This window comes from Bubalus kerabau, chromosome 9, assembly GCF_029407905.1.
Source record: "Bubalus kerabau isolate K-KA32 ecotype Philippines breed swamp buffalo chromosome 9, PCC_UOA_SB_1v2, whole genome shotgun sequence".
Classification (NCBI taxonomy): Eukaryota; Metazoa; Chordata; class Mammalia; order Artiodactyla; family Bovidae; genus Bubalus; species Bubalus kerabau.
Window position 1 is genome coordinate 102985555 of NC_073632.1, and position 20762 is coordinate 103006316.

Here is a 20762-nt window from a genome sequence, read left to right on the forward strand (position 1 = left end):
AATAGCATGGATTTCTGTGACTTCATATGATAATCTCTAGTCGCATCCATGCAGCTGCAAATGGCATTATTTCTCTCTATAGCTGAGTGGCCTTCCATCGTATATATGTGCACTTTTTTTACCCATTCATCTGTCTGTGGACATTTGGGTTGTCTCCATGTGTTGTTGGCTATTGGGAATAGTTCTGCTCTGAACATAAAGATGCATGTGTCTTTCGGAATTATAGTTTTGTCCAGGTGTGTGCCTAGAAGTGGCTTGCTGGGTCATATGGTAGTTCTATTTTTAGTTTTCTGAGAAACCGCCACAATTTTCCACAGTGACTGCACCAACTTAGATTCCCACCCACAGTGTAGGAAAGGTTGGCTTTTCTCCACATCCTCTCCAGCATTTATATGTAGACTTTTTTAATGATGGCCATTCTGACTGGTGTGAGGTGGTACCTCACTGTAGTTTTGATTTACATTTGTCTCATAATTAGTGGTGTTGAGCATCTTTTCATGTGTTTCCTGGCCATTGGCATGTCTTGTTTGGAGAAATGTCTATTAAGGTCTTCTGCCACTTTTTGATTAGGTTGTTTTTTGTTCTTGTTGAGTTGTGTGTGCTGTTTATATATTTTGGAGATTAAGCCCTTGCCTGTTGCATCATTTGCAAATGCTTTCTTCCATTCTTTACGTTGTCTTTTTTTTTTTTTTTATGGTTTTCTTTGCTGTGCAAAAAGCTTGTAAGTTTCATTAGGTCCCATTTGTTTATTTTCGTTTTTATTTCTATCACCTTGGGAGACTAACAGCTGATCTTGAGATGCATGCATTGCCAGGTTGGAAGGCCTTCCCTATAGAAGGGCTTCCAAATGCACAAGAACTTAGGCAGTAGGGTTATTTTAAAATAGTTACTCTTCAAAGACAGGGATTGTCTGGTCCTTTGCCCTCTTGTGGTCTCCAGGCAAGTACCCCCTCTTAGGAATGCTCAGCACTTCCAAAGCCCGCCCCCCACCCCATGACCTCAATTTGATAAGCCGATACTTTCTCTCTCCCTCTGCTTCTGCACCCTCTTCCCTCGTTGTGAAGTCTGAAGCCTCAGAATCACCACCACAGAGACCTCTTCCTCCCTGGAAAGCCAGGCTTGGCTGACTGCTCCTCTAGTGTTCTAGGATGGCCCAGACAAGAGTCCACAGTCCGCTCTGAAAGCACAGGGTCCGTGGGGGAAGTACCCTCTTCCTCCAGTAACCAGATTTGGGAGGGCACCCCCATTCCTTTCCAGCCTTTGTCATAGGTGTCTGAAAGGCCCTGGAGCCCTGATGAACCAGGTGGTACACAGACTGGCAGCATTGACTTCACCCGGGAACCTATTTCCAAACTTGCTGAATCAGAGTCACATGTTAACGAATTTCCCAGATGATTCTTAGCGCTCGTTAAAGACGAAGAACTGTGGAGGAACCACCCTGGGGCCAGCGAGAGAGGATTCAGGGCTTGGAGAGCCAGAGGGGTAGCCGATTGAGAGATGAGATGAGGGTCTTCCCAGCAGTCATTCTGAGGCTGTTATTCACCCTAATGCCTTTCAAGTTGTGACTCCCCACTCTCCCAATTCCCAGGAGAAACATGGGGGTTAAAGACGGTGAGATGGCTCTGGCATTCCATGAAGAAGCTTCGTAATACCACCCAGTCCAGACAGGGGAAATAGGGTCAAGGTTCTGTTAGCTTAGAAAAATTACAAATTCTGACATGTCCCACTTCACAGATGGGAAGCACAGACCTGCCCTGTCCAGTGGCTTTCTGGGGCTCAGAAAAAGGTGACAGATACTGGCTTTGCTACTGGTCAAGGCCTTTGTCTGAAGAAAAAGACACCTGTCCTAACACAGGACTTTAGCCCTTGCTCACCCTTTCGGCTGGATGTCACAGGGAGCAGTGACCTGGAAACCCACAGCACAGAAAAGAATTGGCGAGGTGACAGGATGGCGGGGTGGCTGGCTGCTGTCCACAGATCACAAGTCCCCTCGGGCTATGCCAGTCAGGTAAACTGCTTCATTTGCTGATCTTACACTACTTTGTGACAGGACTCAGCCTGTTATTATTGCGTCAGAATCATCACATGTCCACTTCTTATTTTTAAATGTTAACTTTGTCCTTTTAAAAGCTTTATATTACAGAAAAAATTTTAAACTATTAGCCACCACCTCACGATCCTCACCCAAAAATCAGAATTTTGGTGTATTTCGGGCAAATCTCTGGTGTGTTCTACAGTTCCGTGGATGTCCTCTGGCCCAGTGAAACATTCCAGGCAGTCAACAACTTAGGCTCCCGTCCCACCTTGTGACACACACATACACCTCCTGGTTGCCAACATGCTTGCTCCCCAATAGCCCATGCCTCATAAGACCTGCAGACCTGGAGAGAATCACCACTTGGCTCAATTCAGAACCCAGCTCACCATGTACTCTACATTCTTTAAAGGGTGCAGTGCAGAGTCATTGCCTCCCTGCCTTGAGTCCAGAGGATGGAGTATGGATCCATTTTCCCTTATGTATGTATTACCTTACTTCATTTCTTTTTCCTTGGCCCTGTGCTTTTAGTCATTTCAACTTTGGGGTCTCAGAAAACCAACAGCCTTCACAGCAAGTACCCAAACTCTCCTTCCAGTTTTACCCACCCTGCCTTCTTTGCAACCACTGATCCTCTGTTTCAAGATAGAGTTGTTCTTTTTGAACTTAACAACTGTGCCTGGTTTCTCTGGCTTCCAACTTTCATCACCCTTTAAAGGATTTAATTCTGGGCTTAGGTTACTCAAGTTGCTAGTTCTGCTTGTTGTAGGCAATCCCAGAAGCAGACCTAGTCTTAGCTAGGTCCTGGGGTGACTGTAGTATCTGGTGGTGGTGTGATATATGCAATTTTCTATGTTGCCCAGTGTTGACTTAAAAAATCACAAATTTTGATGACTGCACTTTGTCTTAATATCATGTCATTTCCTTAGCCGTTTTTACTCAGCTATTTTCCTACTGCTAGAATTTAGGTGGTTTCCAGTATTTTGATTCTCTGAGTAATACAATGATGAATAACTTGTACAGAGGATTTGGGATTATTTCCTTAAGAAACATTCCTACATATAGATTCACTGACTTAATATCAATATTTTTATGGTCCTTGATACATGTTTCTAAAATTGGCACATGAGTTTGAGCAAACTCCAGGAGATAATAAAGGATAGGGAAGCCTGGCATGCTGCAGTCCATGGGGTCACAAAGAGTTGGACACAACTGAGTGACTGAACAACAACAAAATGATGGCAACAACTGAAAGTCCATCAGCAATGTCTAAGTGTACCAGTTCCATAGTACACTGACCAGAATGTCTTCGTTTCATTATTCAACTGTGTTAGATATGGGTTAGGGTTTGGGGAGATAAACACAAAGTCCTTGTGGCCCCAGTGCTCAGATTCCAGGGCAGGAAAGAGATGTCAACATGATAAGTGTCATAAACATAAGTATTTGTAACATGCCATGTGAAAGAGGAAGGGAGGATGTCCCTGGTGGTACAGTGGATGGATTCCAACCGCCAATGCAGGGGACATGGGTTCGATCTGCAGGAGAGCAGATCCCATAGAACTTGGTAGTTTTCTGATGGGGTATCTGAATTTCATCACAGAGTCAATGAGAAGCCACAGAAAAGTTTTAAGCAAAATAATTTCATGATTTGTCTTCATTTAGTCTGATAAATGAATCTCTGGTATCTATTTAGAAGGGTCAAGGGAACAGTTGGCAGGAGTTTGAACTGGAGTGGGGGTGGGCTAAAGGCAGAAATCTGGGTAAGAAGTTGTCTCAACATAACCAGGTGAAAAAGGAGGGGGGGTCTCAACTACTGAGGTTGCAATAAAGATGGAAAATAGAAAAACAAAGGTATCTAGCAGGTTGAGTTGACAGGAGCTAGTAAGTGGTGGTGTTTGGGAGGAGAGAGAGGGGATTGATCAACCCATTCACCAAGACAAGCAAGAGAAGAAGGGTCAAGGAAGAGCATTGTTTGATTTTAGAGTGTAGAAGTTGAGTCCATGCAAGTAGCAGGGAAAAAAAAATAGGGTTGTGATAGAAATTTGGACATTTGTATAGGAGGTAGCTACAGCTTTCACTATTCTCTCTTACTAATTATCTCACATGTCCTTTGCCATATTTATCTTCCAGGATCTTAATGTTTTTCTGATACATTTGGATGAACTTATTTTATAATAAGGGCCTTCCAGGTGCCGCAATGGTAAAGAATCCGCCTGCCAATGCAGGAGACAGCAGGTTCAATCCCCTGGAGTAGGCAATAGCAACCTACTCCAGTATTCTTGCCTGGAAAATTCCGTGGACAGAAGAGCCTGGCTGGCTACAGTCCATGGGGTTGCAAAGAGTCAGACACAACTGAGCATGCATGCATTTATAATATTGTCTCTCATATTGGCTGAAAACTAGGTGTCTTTTTAAACTGTTCATTTCTATTTTTAATCCTTTCATATTGAGCAAAAACAAAGATTTGATAAATTATTGTTGTCAATGGGAATAGTAAGTAACGTGAGCTGTAAAGATGGAGACAGATAGGAAATAACCATCAACATATTTTAACAAAAAAAGCAGGAGAGATGGAAGATTTACAGTATACATTTTACATTTAGCCACAAAAGAAAACAAATCAACGTGGAATAACACCAGTTCAGGGCATAGAACCAAAGGTGTTGCCGGCAAGTTGGATCCTGTATTCTCAATCGGGGAGTGGCATACAGAGATAGGAGTTTATGGAGCAATCAGAGTCTTAGACAATAACACAACAAGCTACAGCTTGCTTCCCTCACCTCACTTCTCTTGTGGTATCATTGGCTCCACACACAGGGGTCCCTGGACCTTGGCCTCATTTTTATTCCTCTGCTCCAGTGGGTACATCCCTTTGCTCCTCCAGTGGTGTCTAATGATGTGGAAAGTTTGGATAAGGAGGTAGGACCATGGACTACTTGTATTTTAACAGAAGATTCTTTCCTGGGCAAAGTTTTCATCTAAACATTGTATGTTTTATATATATATATATATATATATATATATACACACACACACACACATATATATGTATTAATGAGAAATAAAAATTTATATGTATCATGGGCTTCCCTGGTGGCTCAGATGGTAAAGAATTTGTCTGCAATGCGGGATACTTGCATTTGATCCCTGGGTCGGGAAGATCCCCTGGAGAAGGAAATGGCAACCCACTCTGGTATTCTTGCCTGGAGAATCCCAAGGACAGAGGAGCCTAGAGAGCTACAGTCTATAGGGTCACAAAGACTTTAAAGATCAAACAAAATTTCAAGATTAGAAACATATGTTAACTTCTAGTTCTGTTTAGTAAAAGTTGTGAGACAACATCACTCTAACAATGAGGAGAAGGGAGCTAAAGTTAAAAAAAATAAAAATCATGTGTTTTATAAACTCATTAGGCAGCTGAGGTCAGAAAGAAACCTAAAGGAACTAAATTCCAGGAAATCATGCGCACTTCTGAGGACAGAAGAGACCTACGACCACTTTCACTCTGCATAGTGACCAGAGCAGGAGGAACCTGCCATAGATGGAGAAGTCAGCCCAAGTTTGAACAAACTTTAATGGCCATGTGTGGACTGGCACGATGGACTGAACTCCAGTCACCCATCAAGTCTGTGCCCATCTACAGGTCTTCACCAAAGTGCCCGAGAGCAAGAAGCTGGAGGCTGGGGGCAAGGCAGGAAACTGAGAAAGATCCTGCTGAAGCATCTGGGCCTGCACACGGTACACTCTTGTGACACTCCAAAGGCTGGGGGCAGGCAGGAGGGCAGAAAGCAAGCCCTCTGGTCATCTTCAGGTGAGTGTAGTGGCCTTCTGAAAAACTGGGCCAGGACAGCAGGGTGAAAGGAACCTTCCAAACACAGAGACCCAGGAACAGGACTTAAGAAAAGAGAGGGCCCTCCAGCAGCCCCAAGGCAAGCAGCAGGCTGCTATTTAACTTACAGCACACAGATCTGCAGCTCAGGGAGGAGGATACATGTGTCTCTGTGTGTGTGTATATATATAAAGGACGGGGGCTTTCCAGGTGACTCAGTGGTAAAGAATCCACCTGCAATACAGGAGACTCGGGTTCCATCCCTGGGATGGGACAATCTCCTGGAGAAGGAAATGACAATTAACTCCAGTATTCTTACCTGGAAAATCTCATGGAGAGAGGAGCCTGGTGGGTACAGTCCATGGGGTTCCTAGAGTCAGACATGACAAACCCACCACCATATATAAAGGATATATGTATAAAAGAAATATATACATATAACACCAATAATGTTCAAACTACCATACCATTGCACTCATCTCACACTCTAGCAAAGTAATGCTCAAAATGCTCCAAGCCAGGCTTCAACAGTACTTGAACTGTGCACTTCCAGATGTTCAAGGAGAATTTAGAAAAGGCAGAGGAATCAGAGATCAAATTGCCAACATCCGTTGGATCATCAAAAAAGCAAGAAAGTTCCAGAAAAGCATCTATTTCTGCTTTATTGACTATGCCAAAGCCTTTGACTGTGTGGATCACAACAAACTGTGGAAAATTCTGAAAGAGATGGAAATACCAGACCACCTGACCTGCCTCCTGAGAAATCTGTATGTAGATCAAGAACCAACAGTTAGAACTGGACATGGAACAACAGACTGGTTCCAAATAGGAAAAGGCTGTGTATTGTCATCCTGCTTATTTAACTTATATGCAGAGTACATCATGCAAAATGCCAGGCTGGATGAAGTACAAGCTGGAATCAAGATTTCCAGGAGAAAAATATCAATAACCTCAGATATGCAGATGACACCACACTTATGGCAGAAAGTGAAGATGAACTAAAGAGCCTCTTGATGAAAGTGAAAGAGGAGAGTGAAAAAGTTGGCTTAAAACAACATTCAGAAAACTAAGATCATGGCATCCAGTCTGATCACTTCATGGCAAACAGATGGGGAAACAATTGATACAGTGACAGACTTTATTTTGGGGGACTCCAAAATAACTGCAGATGGTGACTGTAGCCATGAGATTAAAAGGTGCTTGCTCCTTGGAAGAAAAGCTATAACCAACCTAGATAGCATATTAAAAAGCAGAGACATTACTTTACTGACAAAGGTCCGTCTAGTCAAAGCTATGGTTTTTCCAGTAGTCTTATATGGATTTGAGAGTTGGACCATAAAGAAAGCTGAGTGCCAAAGAATTGATGCTTTTGAACTCTGGTGTCGGAGAAAACTCTCGAGAGTCCTTAGGACTGCAAGAAGATCCAACCAGTCCATCCTAAAGGAAATCAGTCCTGAATATTCATTGGAAGGACTGATGCTGAAGTTGAAACTGCAATTCTTTGGTCACCTGATGCGAAGAACTGACTCATTTGAAAAGACTCTGATACTGGGAAAGATTGAAGGCAGGAGGAGAAGGGGACGACAGAGGATGAGATGATTGGATGGTATCACCAACTCGATGGACATGAGTTTGAGCAAGCTCCGGAAGTTGGTGATGAACAGGGAAGCCTAGCATGCTGTAGTCCATGGGGTTGCAAAGAATCAGATATGACTCAGCAACTGAACACCAATAATATATAACAAGAATAATACATCATGACCAATTGAACAATACTTGAAAATCAATCAGTGTTGGGAATTCCCTGGCGGTCCAGTGGTTAGGACTCTGTGCTTTCCTTGCTGGGACCCAGCTTTGATCCCTGGTTGGGGAACTAAGAAAAATGAAAATAAGTCAGTGTAATTTATAACTCACTGCATTAACAGAATACAGAAGAAAAACCACATGACCACTAAATAAATGCAAAAAGGTATTTAATAAAACTTAACACTCATTCATCATAAAACTCTCCACAAACTAGGAAAATATGGGAACATCCTCAATATGATAAATGCATCTATTGAAAAACTACAATTTACATATAATAGCAAAGACTGAATACTTCCACCCTAAAACTAGGAACAAGCAACAATATCCACTTATACCATTCCTTGTTGCTTTTAGTCGTTCGTGTCTGACTCTTTTGAAACCCCATGCACTGTAGCCCACCAGGGCTAGAACACTGGAGTGGGTTGCCACTTCCTTCTTTAGGGGCTCTTCCCCACCCAGAGATCAAACCCCCATCTCCTGCATTGCAAGCAGATTCTTTACCACTGAGCCACTAGGGAAGCCCCTTTACCATTCCTACCCAACATTATACTGGAAATTTTAGCTGAAGCAATTTTCAAGGAAAAGAAATCATAGGCATGCAGACTGTAAAGGAATAAGTAAAACTGTTGTATTCACAAACAACATGATTATGTATGTTGAAAACTTTGTGAGATATTTAAAAAAGACAACTAATAAATAAGCAGTCATAGGATGCTAGATGAATAAGCAAAAACCATTTTTTTCCTACATACTAGAAATGAAAAGTTGAAAAATGAAATTTTAGGAATGCCATTTCCAATAACATGAAAAATGTAAATTACCTAGGAAATAGATCCATTCCTGCATGCCTTGCAGTTTCCTCACACATGAAATGAAGATGACAGGAGCCCTCCCTCATACAGTTGTGAGAGTGAAATGAATAGCTATATTTAAGTACCTAGAATACCACCAGGCAGGTCAAAAGTCCTCTGTAAATGTTAACCAAACTCTCAATGTAAACATCAATTATAGGGTAAACGGGAGATGTGACAGGGACCTTTTATTAATAAATCAGCACTTAATGCGAAATCTTTCTCCCTGCCATCCTTGCCACAAAAAAGGAATTTGTGACTTTTTGACCATGCAACACTGTATTACAATTGTTAAAAATTTGAATCTTGACCAGGAGTTGGCTATCATGATACTGAATAAGTTATTCCAGCAGGAGGAGCCCTCACCAAGAGTTTTAAAAGCATAGATGTGCTTTTCTCTCTGCTTTGGGGATGCAGATTTTCGTTTCCTAGAATTTGTTCTTCCTTGCTCCCTGTGTCATGTTAAGTGAAAGAAAATGCTGTTACAAACTATATTATTTTTTTTTTCCTTAGAAGCAGTACGTTGGAATAAATGAAGTAGATTTGGATTTCAGACAATTTCTACCAGAGAAATAATGCAATTATCTTGTATTGGCAAAAAAGCATAATTTCCTATTTTAATAACATTCCACATTTGGAGATTACAAACAGTATCTATCTATCTATCTTTTCCTTCTTTTAAGACCACTGTACAGAAAGCTTTACAAAGGCTTTCTTGGCCTCAGACCTAAATTTACCCTTAAGTTTCCACACTCCCTTTACTATTAAAAAAAAAAAAGAGCCCCCCCCCCGCCTCACACACTCTGGAAAGGTACACCTTCATCAGCAAGGGCTATTTTTTGTAGCTGTGTTTTAATTTTTATTAAATTCAAAATATTTTTCCTATTTTATTTTGACTTGTTCTTAACCTATGTTGTCTTTAGAAGTAAGATATTTTTGTTTTTACTGAGGTACATTTGACAGTTGAGAGTTGTATATATATATATTTTTGGTGTACAATATGATGATTTGATAAACCTATATATTGTGAAATAATGAATTCATTCAAGCTAATTAACATATTCAACTCTTCAGATAGTTACCACTTTAGCAAGAGACTTTTTAAATAAGAGTGATCACTACAGGGAAAAGAGAGAGTGTTCCAGGGTAAAATTAATATTTTCTGAAGTAATCTCAACATCCTAATATGTGGCAACATACCTAGCTTTGTTCCTAAAGCTCATTGCATGGTGCTAGCATTGCGAGTTCTCACATTTTTTCATTTATCTCATAGTTGCCCTTGAAGAACCTCATTTAAAATCAAGTCAATGAAAGAGGATATGTCATGATTTCAGGTTGCTAAGCAACAAGTCTACTTTCCATAGCATCTCTTCTTTTGTTCAGGAGATGCTAGAAGGTTAGCAGAAAGTATGTACCATGTAACACAAAAATATATATAATAGTTATTATAATGATCATATTTAATATACAATATATTTATTATATTCATATATATAACAAATAGATATATTTTTCAATAGAAAAATTTCCAGGTAAACTATCCCTTCTGTGGACTTTGTGTTGTCTTATTTCTCCAAACCAACTTTCTATTCCATCTTTCAACCTTATTAAGACAAATAATATTTAGAATTCTTCTTTAGAGAAATGTCAATGCATATGTTCTCTCTAATCTCTAAAAATGTTCCTATAAGACTTAAGTTTTTCCAGGAGTTCCCTGTGGCCTAGTGATTAGGATTCTGGGCTTTCAGTGCCCCTGGACTGAGTTCAATCCCTGATGAGAGAACTGAGATCCCGCAAGTTGTGCGACATGGTCAAAAAAAGAAAAAAGATATAAGTTTTTCTTAAAACTAATATCAAAAACAAATATCTTTCTTATTGTCATGCCAATTGATATTCATTATTATCACTGTATGTGTTTAGGGTTGCAAGGCCACAACACCAGAAGCTGACGACTTCCTGTAGGGTTCACTTCAGTTCAGTCGCTCAGTTGTGTCTGACTCTTTACGACCCCATAAACTGCAGCACGCCAGGCCTCCCTGTCCATCACCAACTCCCAGAGTTCACCCAGACTCACGTCCATCGAGTCAGTGATGCCATCCAGCCATCTCATCCTCTGTCGTCCCCTTCTCCTCCTGCCCCCAATCCCTCCCAGCATCAGAGTCTTTTCCAATGAGTCAACTCTTGGCATGAGGTGGCCAAAGTACTGGAGTTTCAGCTTTAGCATCATTCCTTCCAAAGAAATCCCAGGGCTGATCTCCTTCAGAATGGACTGGTTGGATCTCCTTGCAGCCCAAGGGACTCTCAAGAGTCTTCTCCAACACCACAGTTCAAAAGCATCAATTCTTCGGCACTCAACCTTCTTCACAGTCCAACTCTCACATCCATACATGACCACAGGAAAAACCATAGCCTTGACTAGACGGACCTTTGTTGGCAAAGTAATGTCTCTGCTTTTGAATATGCTATCTAGGTTGGTCATAACTTTCCTTCCAAGGAGTAAGCATTGGCAGGAGGATTCTTTACCACTGAGCCACCAGGGAAGGTAATGTTAACATTAACTGTAGTATTTAAAGGCTTTAACAAATTAAATTTATTTTGTACTCCTTTAGCAGTCCCATGTAGGTATTTCTCTTGGCAATCAAGTCTCCATCATAAGTGATTCAGAAATCCAGGCCCTTTCCATCTGGTGGCTTTGTTCCCTGGGGCCTCACGTTCTTTGTGTTGAGCTGGCATCCAGGGGAAGAGACAGGATGGAGAAACACACCCATTTCTTAACTGCCTTGGCCTGAAGTGACACATGTTTACTTCTCACATTCTACTGGTGAGCATCAGGCATATGGCCCCACTTAGGCAGAACGGGGTTCTGGGAAATGTTGTCCCTGGTTGGGAAGAGACTTCCTGGTTGCGGCCCTATCACGTGATAAGGCTTTTGGTGGACAACTAGCCATCTCTGCAACAATATCCCAAACTCTTGCATTATTTTGCAAGTGTGAGTAAGGCTACTGCAGTAAAATCAATGGGGATCACTTACCTGTTTCAATGTAATGTTCGATGTAAGATTGCTAGTTCAATCTCTTCTATAGTCTTGTGCTTAAACAGTGAATACTTCAGTCTTTCAGAGCTTTGGAGGTTATTTTTTGTTTTGGTTGTGCTGGGTCTTCACTGCTGTGCTCCGTCCGGCTTTCTCTACTTGGGGTGGGTGGGGGTTACTTTCCAGTTGCAGTGAGGGGGCCTTTTGTCACCATGGCTTCTCTTGCTGCAGAGCCTGGACTCTAGAGCCCAGGCTCTGAAGCTGGGGCACGTGGGTTTAGTAGCCCCATAGCATGTGGAATCTTCCTGGATCAGGGGTTGAACCCATGTCCCCTGCATTGGCAGGTGGACTCTTAACCACTGGACTACTAGGGAAGTCCTCTAGTTTTTTATATAACAAAAGTTATTAAGTATCTAATAAGTGATTCTCATTGGAGCAATGCTTAATTATATAGGCATGATGATATTTGTATTCATCCGTCTTATTGCTAAACATCACTTTAATCAGTCTCTGATTCTGCAAATTTGCCATTTTAAATCTAAGCTTTTTACTAAACTAAACTGAAAATGGCTAGCATTTGCATTAAAATTATTATTTTTACAAAATAGAGACTGTAATGGTTTAAATCCATAGTCTTAATCAAGAGATTTGCTTTCCTAAATGTGTGTGAGTTCTCGTATATTCTCACTGTGATATTTGGCTGTCTCTTCGGCATCTGCTTTTTTAGAGTGCTGATTATTTCTGTTAACTTCCTGAATGACAGCTTTATCACATTTTATTCTCTATTCTTTTCTAAGTTCTGTCTCGGGGCTTCAGGGTCTTCATTTGGTAAATAATGTCACTGATCCTGTTTATGGAAACATGAGCAAAATGGATGTAAAGGTCATTGCAGTCAGACTTCCCTGACAGTCCAGTGGTTAAGAATCCAAGGGACTCCAGTTTGATCCCTGGTCCAGGAAGATCCCACATGCCTTCGGGCAACTAAGCCCGTGTGCGACAACTACTGAGCTTGTGCTCTAGAGCCCAGGAGCCGCAACTACTGAAGCCTGAATGCCCTAGAACCTGTGCTTTGCAAAAAGAGAAGCCACCGCAATGAGAAACCCACACACTGCAACGAAGAGTAGCCCATGCTCACCACAACCGGAGAAAGCCCACATGCAATAACAAAGACCCAGCACAGCCAAAAAATAAAATAAAAATACTTTTTTTTTTTTTTTAAAAAAAGGTCATTGAGGTCCTCAGAGCTAAATGTAAATTACAATGGTTGGGAAGATTTTTTCAGCTGGTAAGAGGAAATTCAACCAAAAACTGTTTATGCAAGAAGGGGATTTACTATCTCAGAGAGTAAGACATTTAAAGACGGTGAAAGTTTGTAGAATACATAGCAGGGCTGGGGCTTCAGAGGGTCAAAGCGGCCGCACAGACTCGCTGCCCTGCCTTCCTGGTCGTGTGCCTGATCCTCGTGGTCACAAGATGGCAGCAGTGGCAGCAGCCACAGTGTCCTTGCCCCACGGAGACGCCCTCAGACTTTCTCAGGATTTATCCTTTACATTCTTAAGAATTAAGAACTCCAAAGAGCTTTAAAAAAAGATAATATGGGTTAGAGCTATCGATGTCTGTGTGTGTGTGTGTGCTCAGCTGCTCAATCGTGTCTGATTCCTTGCCACCCCATGGATTGTAGCCCGCTAGGCTCCTCTGTCCAGGGGAGTTTCCAGGCAAGAACACTGGAGTGGGTTGCCATTTCCTTCTCCAGGGGGAACTTTCTGACTCAGGGATCGAACCCACATCTCCTGCATCTCCTGCATTGGCAGGTGGAGTCTTTACCACTGAACCACCTCTATGTTTACCATTTATATAAATTAAAATAGGAATTTAAAAAACATGTATTAGTTCTTAACAATACATCTTTATATGTTGATAAAATTCATACATATTTTATGAAAAAACCAACTATGTTTTCCAAAACAACAACAACAAAATCTTGTGGGAAGAGTGGCATTGTTTTATTTTTATGTATTTGCTTTTTTTTTTTTTAACAAATCTCTGTAATGTGTTTTTTATTAGAGACCAAGTGGGCTCTCATGTCTGCTTTGGCACTCAATCTGTTGTGGAATCGACATTTCTGGAACCCCTAGAGAAGACCAGTATACATTTATGAAAGAATGAGAATAAAAATGTAAATGATGTTTTAGTATTTTAAGAAAACAGTTAGAGCCCACAGACTCCCTAGAAGAATGTCCTTATATTTCTTTTTAGGAGGTAAGTAGCTGTTTTCAAAGGCTTCCCTAGCAGACTAGCACTCGGGTTTAACTGACCAGAATGGGATCACTTGCCTGTTTCTAAGGGAAGAGAGTAGAATGATCAAGATTGGCTTAAGAGCAGTGATTCTTCCATGTGCCGCAGATCGCCTGTGGGGTGTCTTACCACACAGGATGCCCAGCCCCCAACGCTAGGGTTTCCTTCAGCAAGTTTGAGGTGGATCTAGAAGGTGTGTTTCTGACAACTCGAAGTACCGCGGTGGCTGGCCTGGGATCCACCTTGTGAACCAGTGGCGGAGACCCTGGTGGGGGTGGGCTGAGGCCAGGCTTCTGGGAGCACCGGTCTGTGGAGGACGGGAGGACGTGGACAGGCTTAACACACAGGGCTCTGTTAGCAAGCAAGAGGGGAGAAAGGTGCTTGGTTCAACCGTGTTTGCTGGGCTTATATTCTCAAGATTTATGGCAGGCCTCTGCAGAATAGACAAGTACTTGAACATGGGTCCTGTTAGTGACTTTGTCCTGGCGACCATGTATATTTTGGATTCATGGTCAGGGGAAGAAAAGGTTGAGTAAGGGAGCAGGGACACAGAAAAGGAAAGGATGGGGTGGAGGTAGAAATGTGCTTTTAAAATGCTCGTTCCTCTTCTACTGCCTTCCTAGCTTAAGAAATGTAAATTGGGTGAATTGGATGTGGAGAAACTAAGGCTCAGGATTAAAGAAGCCACATGCCAATGCTGGAGATGAGGGTTGAATTCCTGGATCAGGAAGATCTCTTGGAGACGGAAAAGGCAACCTACTTCAGTATGCTTGCCTGAGAAATCCCATGGACAGAGGAGCCTGCGGGCTACAGTCCATAGGGTTGCAGGGAGTCAGACATGACTTAGCTATGAAACACACACATACATACCCTTTGCAAGCTCATTTTGGCACTTTATACTTTAACAAGTCCACTGAGGTCTAAAACTACATGCAGCCAAGCCCCCACCCCTGTGCAGCCCACCCTGTCCTTTCCTTTCATACGGCCCAGTCGAAAGAAATATTCCTGACAGGTTGGTACGAATAGTCCAAACTATAGACAAGTCGCAGGTTAGGACAGGGCCCTATGTCTTTCTATTAACAAATCTGTTCGAATGAGCTATGGAACTTTAAAGTCCAGAAGAACTAGGGACCAACACCGCCAGCCCCTTTTACAAGCTGAGGAGTGAAGGTTGGAGAACTGGAGAACGGGTTCAAGCTCACCGTCACCAAGTGATGATATGGAGATAACCCTGGGCCTTGTGACCATGTCTGTTCTTCTCACATTCTGACTAGTTCTTCCACGTGGTGGCTAAAGCAAAAGCCAAAAGAGGATATAACAACCAGGTTACATAGGACAGAGTAACAGCTAAGTGTTCGAGGTGTCTGATGTTTGCGTGAAGTCGTTTCTGCTGTTATATTTCGGATTACACGATTACCCCCTGATCATCCACAGTTCCAACACGACAGCCCTCAGCTCTCAGCTCCATGGCTCTCCTCCCCGCAGCTTCCCAGGGGCTGCCAATCTCCTGAGGTTTGAGTCCAAACTGTCGAGCCCTGCCCTGGGTGTGCGTGCAGCTGCCCCTGCCCGGCTCCAGGTGTGGCCACGATGCCATGTTCTCTGCTGTTTTGGTGCCTTCACTTTGGAGGCTCCCAGCCATGGCTGGCCTCTCATGGCCTTAATATAGAACCAGGAAAAGGTTGTAGGGGTCACTGACCTGAAATCACTCCTCTTCTTTCCCAGAGACCAATTCTGCATTTCAAGAGGCGGGGCAGTTTTAGGACATCACCAGAAAAAAAAGCATCTGCTTGCCTCAGCAGTTGCTTATAATGCCACTTTGGTGCCTTTGGAAGACCACTGACTCCTCTGCTTATAGAAAAAAATTTGTACACAACTACAGTTACCTGCTCGGACAGGGTGTGGTGAGCACTCAGGGCTTCCTGAAGGACTGAAGGACTGAGTCCTGAAGGACTCAGCACTGGTAGGATTGGGAGTGAGAATGAAGCTTCAAGTGTGGGCAAAGTGTGTAGCTCACTCACCTCTCTCTACTCCTGGATGTGGGGAAGGGGGTGATGATGAAAACTCTCTCTTCCTTTTCAAAGCCATTTTCTCCTGTTGTTCAGTTGCTAAGTTGTGTCCGACTCTTTGCGACCCCATATTCTGCAGCATACCATGACTCCCTGTCCTTCCCTGTCTCCCGGAGTTTACTCAAACTCATGTCCACTGACTCAGTGATGCCATCCAACCATTTCATTCTCTGCCACCCACTTCTCCTCCCACTCTCAATCTTTCCCAGTATCAGGGTCTTTTCCAATGACTCAGCTCTTCCCATCTTTTCCTTTCCAGAGTGAGTAAAGCAGTACTTTTGGTCCCAGATGTCGCATTACCTTTGCTCTGGAGCACTTAGTGGGATGAGGAAGAAGAAGCAGTGAGCTGAGCAGAGGCTCCGGGCTGTGGGGCTGAGAAAAGAGGAGGATCTCACAGTAGCTCCCCGAGTGTCCAGCCCAGCTCCCCAGAGTGAAAGGAGATGCATGGATGGGCACAAGGCCACTTCACAAGGCTGCCACTTCCCTGATGGACCACCCAGTTAGAAGGCTCTTCCTTATCTGAATCAAGTTCTGCTCCCATAAATGCACACACATCAGTTCTTGATTTGGACCATGTTTGGTCCAAAGTAGGATCTCAATAAATAATGAAAAATGACTAGTACTCTCACCACATGATCATACTCACTAGCATAGTCTTCTGTTTCTTTTAGGTTAAACATTTCTATTTTCTTCAACAGCTATTGATAAAACAGTATAACATTATAATGGGCTCCCCAGATGGCTCACTGGTAAAGAATCCACCTGCCAATGCAGGAGCTGAAGGAGATACGGGTTTGATCCTTGGGTCAGGAACATCCTCTGGAGGAGGAGATAGCAACCCACTCCAGCATTCTTGCCGGGATAATCTTATGGACAGAGGAGCCTGGTGGGCTACAGTCCATAGGATGGCAAAGAGTCAGACATGACTGAAGCAACTGAGCTTGACTGCACACATAACATTATAATAGGGTTTCCAGAGCCCTTCCATCCTGGTCACCTTTCACAGGTTGCGCTGCAACTTATCAAGGTCCTTCTCAAAATGTGACTGGTGGGACCCAGGGCAGAAACAGTCTGGCTGGGCTGACTCTGCAGAGTATAGTGGCCCATGGGTCCTTCACGGGTACACAGCCAAACACTGATGAGTGTAAAATATTTACATTGTCACCCAGTTGTCATAGTGATACCAGAGGCCTATCAGATCCAGTTGGAGTTCTGAGCTCATTGTGTGACCCAAGTCAGGTACAAGGATAGTATAACTCTCAAAGAAAGGTCACATATCTCTCAGAACTTGCAGGTACTTGGTCAGGGTAGTAAGAAGTTTATCTCAGACTTGAACCTAGAGCTAAAGGACAGCCAGTTAACAGAGTCACAATCACGAATGTCATAGGAGAGATGCTTTCCTTTAGTAATTAACATTCAACAGTTATTGGGGATTGATTTAATTTCTTCAAGTGTGTTGCCAAATTGTCTAATATTTAAAAGTATTTTAAGCACAATAAGATGAGAATTGTTGGACCAGTGGGATTCCAAAGGCCATTGGTAGGGTCCCTATTGCCAAATCTCCTTCTTAATTGCCCCCAGTTGCCTCAGATTTTAAATAGGTAATTTTTATTTCATAAAAAATTTGAAAGATTTTTTTAAGCCTAAAATGCTTATTTACAACTGATTCAATAGACCTCTGTAAATTAGCCTTCAAGTTCAAATGTCTTTTTAAAAAATAATTAATGCGGCTGCGCCAGGTCTTCGTTTTGGCCTGCAAACTTAGTTGTAGCATATGGGATCCAGTTCCCCCTGCACTGGGAGTGCAGAGTCTTAGCCACTGAACCTGCAGGGAAGTTCCTCTCAAATGTCTTGAGGAAGCCATTTTCATCCTGAAAAGGCAGAGAGAGGGAATAGGGAAGGGGCTGGTGGAGGTAAGGGCAGGGAATCATAGGACACCCACCCAGAGTGACAGGGAGCAGAAGGAACAGTAAGAACCAACAAGACATAGCACTTGGCTCGTGATAAGTATTTAATAAACCTGAGCTATTATTTGGGTTTGAGTACCTATTTTATGTATCAGGCACTATACTAAGTGCTTTACATAAATTATTTAATTCTTTCAGCAGCCCTGTGAGGTAGATGCTGTTACTTGAATGTACTGTTAAAGAAACAATGTTAAGCATATTGTTCTTGTTAACACTTGTTCCTAAGCGGTAGAAGCAGGACTTCTATGAAGATACTTGCTTCGAAGACCATTGATATTGCTGCTCAGGCAGTGGAAAACTACAGAGGTGGAAGTGAGGCCTGAGAGCCTTTGCAGTTTTGCTGAGAGCTGGCTGTGTGTGTGCCCACAGTGCTCGCATAAAAGAGAGTTTGCACGTGTGAGCCATAAAGAAAACTACAGTATTATGACAAAAGCGGTTTCGAGGTTAATATTTTTTTCATTTTGCAGAAGAAAGAACACCCACGTTGTTCAGTCTTAATGGTATGTTAAATCATTGTTAGACTGTTAACATTCATTGCATTTGTTAAGTCAAAGTTCTTCAACTGCATATTTTCGTCTTTACTTTTTTAGCTAATTCTTTAAGGTCTAATAGTCAGGGTAATATTTTTCAAAATTTTCTCCAGGTCCTGATTGCATGATCCAAGTTAGTGCGCTCACACATGCACGCACACACACACGTGTGTGTGTGTGTGTCTATGTGTGTGAGAAAGAGACTTTTAAAAAATGTATATATTTTAAATAATTCTTGTTAGAGTCTGTACATTTTGAGAGTAAGGGCCATGTTGTATATACTTTCTTTGGTTGCTCCACAGACTTTAGTATAAAATTTAGCCCTCAGTTGAAGCATAATACTCATTTCATTGAATGAGTATTATCTTTTATGTTTAAGGTATTCTAAGACTTAAATGTAGTTTTACTTCTAAAAGGTTTCAAAATTAATTTTAGAAATGTTACAAAATGTGTATGCTCATACTTCTCTTGAACACATTTTACTTATGTGCATATGATCGTGGGGCAAATATTGTTTAAAAATTTAAAACAATCTAGGCAGCACTTGCCAACATTTGTGAAATCATAGGCACGGAATTTCAGAATTTAAAGACTCTAGCCCAACTCTTCTTTTCTGACAACCAGAAAATCACAGACGCCAGAATTCTTTTTTTTTTTTTTTTAACTACACATACGTGAACAGTCACACAACCATCAACGCTATTTCTGTGTACGTGATGGAAAATGAAGGACAGGTGTATCAAGTTTCTGTTCCTAGCAGGACATCAATTTAAGAGAGGGGAAAGGCTCTGGATGCTTTTTCTCTGTGCGAGTTAAAATGAATCCAGTCTTTCCCCCATAAGACTCACTGAAAAAAAAAAGAGATACAGTATCTCCGAGATCACCACCATCAAAGGCACTTCAGTGACTGTTTTCATGGAGACAGACGGTGGCTCCCTGCAAGAAGCAACGTGCGCTTTCTAGAGACTTTCAACTCCAGACCGAGTGTGACGTCCACGTCCGGCTCAAATGAAGTTGAGACGGCACCCGAACCTATTCCGTTCCCGGCTTAGGAAGGATTCCCTCAAGGGAGCGGGGTTCAGACTGGACTAGGTCTCCGCTGTTTTCACTGCTGCCCAGGCGGTGTGACGGCTTCCCGGAGGGAAGCGGGCTGCGGGATGTGCGCGTGTGACACGTGCGTGGGGCTTGAGTCCCCGGGCCGGTGGGGTGTTCGGGGGTGCGTGTGTGAGCTGAGGGAGCGCCCGTGGGTGTGAGGGGCGGGGGCCGGCGAGTCTGCGGAGACCGGGGCTCCGCGCATTGGCGGCAGGCGGCCGAGGAGCGCGAGGCCAGGCAGGCGAGGCCGGCGGCGCCCCTCGGCCCGGAGCCGGCGGGCGTCAACAGTCGGGACGCGGGTCCCGGGCGGTGGGGGGCGGGAGGGGGTCGCGCGAGGGCGCGAGGCCGGCCGGGGGGCGGCGCCTGCCAGCCGCGCCGGGTCACGTGGCGCGGTCACGTGGCGCGGAGCCGGGCCCAGCGGCGGCGGCGGCAACGGCGGCAACGGCTGCTGAGGGAGGCGGAGACTCGGCGGAGACGCTGAGGGGAGGCGGCTGGCGGCGGCGGCGGCGGCGGCGGCGGCGTGGGGCTACTGGAGGCGGAGGAGCGCGGGGCCGCCGCCACCGGCGCCCGGAGGTGAGGCGGGCGCGGGGCTGTTGTCACCGCCGTCCCGGCCCCGGGAGCTGCCGCCCTCGAAAGGAGGAGGCGGCGGCGGCGGGCCCCGAGCGCCGGCCGGAGCGCCCTCGGGAGCCGGGGCGGGCGCTCGGGGCCCCCGGCCTGGCCCCTCCGCCTGGGCGCCTCGGGCGGGAGGGCCGGGGCGCGGCGGGCGGGCCCCCGCCGTGGGCTCTCCGGAGGGCGCGGTGAGGAGACGGTGGCCGACACCCGGGCTCCGGGCGGCGCTGGCTGCCGTTTAGCGGTTTGAGCCTTTTGTTTCAGTTGTCTCAGAAAAATGGGGCGATAGAGGAGCTGGGTGCGCGCGCGCGCGTGTGTGTGTGTGGTTGTGTGTGTGTGTGTGTGTGTGTGTGTGTGTGTGTGTGTGTGTATAAATCAGGAGGCGTTTGGCTTGGAGCCATTTTTTTCCCCCCTTAATTGTGGAGACAGAAAACCCCTTAAAACGGTTTCCCCCGGGGACACGGTGCTGCCCCTCTTCGTCCCCGGCGTCTGAACCGAGTGGATTTCCCTCCCGGCCTCTTGGCCACCTTTCACCCCTGCCCCCCACCTCCGTGGAGCCCCCCGAGCGAGCGGGGGAGTCTGCAAAGCGGCCCGGTCACCTGTCGTGGCAGCTGCATGGAAAGGCTGGCGCGTGTGCTGTCTGGTCGG

The 20762-nt window shown here is 44.3% G+C and overlaps 1 protein-coding gene across 6 annotated transcripts in view; it reads left to right on the top strand.

The window, feature by feature from the left end:
- The first annotated feature begins 1432 nt into the window (after window positions 1-1432).
- The window catches only part of TULP4 (TUB like protein 4), a 221772-nt gene continuing 202442 nt past the window's right edge, over window positions 1433-20762 (top strand). For 2 of the 6 annotated variants that reach the window (XM_055536086.1, XM_055536111.1), the window contains exon 1: window positions 19915-20078. The gene's annotated coding sequence lies outside the window, so the exon portion shown is untranslated. Of the gene's footprint in view, window positions 2009-19062; window positions 19630-19914; window positions 20079-20762 lie in introns of those variants that run through there. The other 4 variants (XM_055536090.1, XM_055536105.1, XM_055536103.1 and 1 more) reach the window with 4 other exon arrangements.